Source organism: Egretta garzetta, unplaced genomic scaffold (genome assembly GCF_000687185.1).
Source record: "Egretta garzetta isolate BGI_Z169 unplaced genomic scaffold, ASM68718v1 scaffold179, whole genome shotgun sequence".
In the NCBI taxonomy this organism is placed as follows: domain Eukaryota; kingdom Metazoa; phylum Chordata; class Aves; order Pelecaniformes; family Ardeidae; genus Egretta; species Egretta garzetta.
In genome coordinates, this window is record NW_009270001.1 from 973576 (window position 1) to 978507 (window position 4932).

The window sequence follows — 4932 nt, forward strand, 5'->3', positions numbered from 1 at the left end:
GTTGCCCTCCTCTGGACTCTTTCTAGGAGTTCCTCATCTTTCTTGAACTGGGGAGCCCAGAACTGGACCCAGTGCTCCAGGTGGGGTCTCACCAGGGCAGAGCAGAGGGGGAGGAGAACCTCCCTCGACCTGCTGGCCACACTCCTCTTAATACACCCCAGGATCCCATTGGCCTTCTTGGCACCAAGGGCACCCTGCTGGCTCATGGTCAGCTTGTCGTCTACCAGGACTCCCAGGTCCCTCTGGGCAGAGCTGCTATCTAGCAGGTCAGCCCCCAGCCTGTACTGGTGCATGGGGTTTGACCTCCCCAGGTGCAGCACTCGACACTTGCCCTTGTTGAACTTCATCAGGTTCCTCTCTGCCCAGCTCTCCAGTCTGTCCAGTCTGTCTCCTTGAGAAGCTCAGTACTGATTTGGATTGGGACAAGTTCAATCCTTACTCCTTTTTTCTGTCATATAGCTCCATCTGCTAATATGCTTGCTTTGTCTCCCACTCTCTGACTGGTGCTTTTTCAGCTTCAAAGGTTGTTCGTGGGAATGGGTTGCCCAGAGAGGGGGTGGAGGCCCCAACCCTGGGAACACTCAAGGCCAGGTTGGACGGGGCTGTGAGCAACCTGATGTGGTTCAAGGTGTCCCTGCTCCTGCAGGGGGGTTGGGCTGGGTGACCTCTAGGGGTGCCTTCCAACCCAAAACATTCTGTGATTTTATGACTTCCCCATCCAAATTTGTAGCTTTTTTTCTCTTTTTTTTTTTTTTTTTTTTTTTTGGTCCAGATTATTTCTTCCCAGAATATCTAAAACGTTGCATCTGTAACACACCTCTATCCCAGCGTGTCTTTCAAACCTTCCCTAGTTTTGGTTTATATAGAGATCTGATGTTTCTGAGCTATGGGACATCTGGCACGTTGTGACCCTGAGCCATCCATGGGGTAATCTCTGACATAAATCTTCCTGTCCATGTGCCGAGCAAGTGCCTTCCTGTCTGCCTGAATACACACCTAAACCGCTTCAAATTTTCCTCAAGGTTCATGAAATTGCATGTTTTATTGAAGCGTTGCCCTGGTAATTACCAAAGATGGCACAAGTGACAGATACATTGCTCTTCTTGCCTGTAACGGCAGTGATAACACCAGCACACTAATGCAAGAATTTAATTCTGGAGCTTCCTTTGCCAGATTTTTTTTTTAATGCTACAAACCCCACAAATACAGTAAATTGAGTTGTCTCCCAAGAGGATTTGTTGTCTGCATCTTTCATCAGATTATGTAGCGTGGGGAAAAAAAAAGAAATTTAAATATATGGGAGTTATACAGTAGTGTTCCTTCTATCTCATTTGATGCAGTATGTGTAGACCATTACCTAAATGCGTATAGGACCAGAAGAGACCGCTTTGATCGTGTAGTCTGACCTCTAACATAGCGCAGACCAAAGATGCAATTCGTTCCTTCTGGGCTGAAATTTCTATGGTTGAACTAGAATGTAGCTTTTAGGAAAACATCCAGTCTAGGTTTAAAGACTTCCATCGCTGTCCTAACCCATTAACTACCCTCTCCATTAGAGCCATGCTCTAACACGTAGGCCAGCCAAGGGTTGTCCCCAGGAACATGTCTGTCTGTCTGCCTCTCATTCCCATGTCTGGGCTTGGCCTGAGTGCAGATTCTCTGTAATTCCCCGCTGTCTTTTTGCATAAAACCTGGATGCAGTTTAGGAGGAAACCCAGTCCAGCTTTTCTGTCTGCCAGTGATGACTTCCAGAGCTTCAAGGACCAAGTGGAGGGGGACTGCCAGAGCACGAGGATGGTGGTGCAACACTGATGAGCTGGCTTTGAGTTGTGCTTGTAGCAGAGATGCACTGGGCTTCCCCTTGTGGGAGCCCTAACAGAGTAAATAGGAATTTCTTCCACCTCATGCTTGGTTTCGACCACCTCTGTAAGAGAGAGCTGTGCCCGTGCAACCGGTACTTTAGTTTCTGTTTCATTAAAACTTGTTGGTGTGGTGGGTTTTTTTATTATTCTGATAGCTTGAAGGATCCTCTGTTAAGAAATTTGTGCAGATTTTTGCATTTTGGTCAAAGCACTCTTTCAAATCCATTAAATAATTGAGTTTCTTGAACGTTTCATGGAGAGGTGTGTTTTCTAGTTTAATTATCAATATCCTGATTCTTCTCTGAACCGTTGTGTTTTCAAACCATTGTGAAATCTGCACACAAGATGCCAGCGGCAGGTGCTGTACAGCAAAATTTTGCTGGATATTTGTGTTAATACCAAAGACAGTTCCTCCTTCAACAACTTTATTGTGTTCTGGGCAGCTGTTTGTCGGTCTGGGGGTCTTTCGTTCCTGCACCTACGGTGAGATCCTTCACACTTGGGAAGCAGCTTGGATTCTTTGCTGCGAAATTCAACTTTGGCTGCATTGAATCCCAAGTTTATTTTGCATCCAACCTCTTGAAAGATAAAGAAAAATTTAGTAAAAAAATTCCTTTTCTCTTTATTTGGCACTCCTGTCATGAATGTGCCATTTGCACAGTTTAGCCATAACATTTCTTTATCATCGATGTATATCAATGATGTGTGTCGTCTTATATATCATCTTTATATCATTGAAAGTATTTTGGTAGCTACAGCAAATGTTACATAGCTATTGGCATTTAGTAGGGCCAAGAATATATCCCTGTTCGGCCGTATTAAGAACAGTTATTTCAAGATTCAAATTTGAAGTTTTTTCCAACTGTTCAGATGTCTCATTTTCAGTTCATATACTACAGGTCATGTTGCTTTTTATCATTTGAGTTTCTTAATAAGAAAATCCCATGTGGAACGAAGTCACGTAAATGACGTGGAAGCCTGTTGCAACAGGGGTACTATCACGCTTTATCTTATTTCTAGTCTCATCGGAAAAAAAAACGTGAGTTTGCTTGACAAGGTCTGTTTTCCTATACTGGTGACATCCTCCTCTGAATGAGTCTGACGATTGCTGTTCCGTTATTACGCTCAGGATTAACTAGCATGTCATTATCTTGGGTCATCCTTTCTTAAAATAAGACACATTGGTGCCTTTCCTCCTTGTTGTACAAAGCTTTCAGAAAGCTCCCTGTTTTGGCAAATTCTAACTTTGGATTTACTTTCAACTTCTCATTTTAATTCCCTTATCTTCTTTTCTCATTCTTTACCTATAAAAGTTCCATTTTATACATTGATTTTTTTTTTGTATGCAAGATGTATACTTTATAAGCTGTTTGAATCTGCGGTAAATCAGACTTTCTGCAGAACCTGCAGAAGCTTTTTTTATTTTTCTTGATTATTGGCTTGTGATTTTTGGTGGACAAAGAAGAAAGTTGTTAAATGAGTTCCCCTTATTGGCTTTTCTTTTTTTTTTTGGATCCCCAGGCTTTGTGGTATTGGCTCTTTAAAGTGTTAAGTTCGTATATTACTGGTTTGAATTTTATTGCATGCGTGAATAACACATAATCAAATCACTTGTGTTTAAGCAACCATTACTCTTTAGTCTGTAATAATTTTTTTATTGATTGAGGTTCAGCCTTGTGTCAAATGAAAAACTTCACCCATATAGGGGGAGTTAAGAAACCAATGCTTTCTTATTTCCTAAAAATCAGATGCAGAGGACCTTGAGCTTGTCGTTCAGCCTTGAATCTTCCTTGTTGGTTGAGCTCATCCATGGTGTGATTTGATGATCTGTAACAGATGCCAGCTGGTATTTCATCTTGCCATCATTCCAACTTATTCTTTTGCTTGCTAAACATTGGTCCATAAGTACTAACACGCTTTCATTGTTCTGAGCATAATTTGTTATTATTATAAAATGTCCAGAATTGGTGAGATCAAAGGGCTGTTGAGCTCCATAGTCTGTTGAGGGAGAAGAACAGAAGAAAGAGGAGAAGTATTCTGGTAGAAAACTGTATTCTTGTCAACCTGTGCAGGCTGCCCTCCGTGACCATATAGCATACATATTTTTCAATTAGATCTCAGCTTGATTTTTAGTGGGGCAAAAATAGATGTGTGACTAAGACATGTGAGGGAAATTTGGATGACGGTCTTAATGCCCACCTCTGCACGGATTGGCGCTTGTCTCTTGTACCTTGTGGTCGGGAGGGGAACAACCTTGTAAAACATCGTTGCCTTTTTTAATTGGATTATTCATGCTTTAAAAATCAAAATAAAACCCCAAGCCTTACAGACACGGAAGATGTGTCTGCCTCGAAATCAAGCGTCTCCTTTAGAAGGCAACGTTTGTTGGTGATAAAAGATATTTAAGAGCTAAATTTCATGCAGATCCCTACTTTAAAAATAAAGTTGATATTTATTGAGGTGGTTTTCAGAGGTAGAGACAGAGGCATATAAGTGAATTACTTGGTGGTGAAGTTTTACACCGTTTAAGGAGGTAACGCTGCTTCCTTAGGAGCTCCAAATTCATCAGTTAATCACAGTATCTGGCCTTAATTTTTTCTGTTTAGTCGTAGCATTTCTGTGGCGCTCTTTTGAGTTTGCCCTGGGTGCAGTTCTATGTGTCTTTATTCTTAGTATGAAAAAATTCCTGCCTACGTGTCTTTGCCCTCATGCTCCTCTAAGGGCTGGTTCTTTGAGAAGGATAACCAATTTATGAAGAAGAAAATTGTGTTGAGGGTTTTTTTTTAACCTGAATATTGGTGTTCCGGGCAGCGGTCCCACAGAGAAGTGTCTCTGCACAGGTGTGAAGGTGATGAGCTGTGGCAGGAAAGCAAAACTTTGCAAGGGGAAGCCTCGGTGCCAAAGACAACGTATAATAGAGCTTACCCCCTCGCTGCTGCTTTGGAAATAGAAATTGGCCACCAAAGGCTTGCTTATGCCATAAACAAGCACTCTAGTTTAGTTAAATGACGCTTAATTTAAAAAAAAAAAAGGGGGGGGGGGAAATTTTAAGGAAAAAAAAAAAGGCTAA

At 41.9% G+C, this 4932-nt stretch overlaps 1 protein-coding gene across 5 annotated transcripts in view; it reads left to right on the forward strand.

Annotated features, from left to right (window-relative positions):
• Nucleotides 1-4932, forward strand: part of DYM (dymeclin) — a 249280-nt gene that overhangs the window by 168309 nt on the left and 76039 nt on the right. The gene's annotated exons all lie outside the window — the stretch shown is intronic.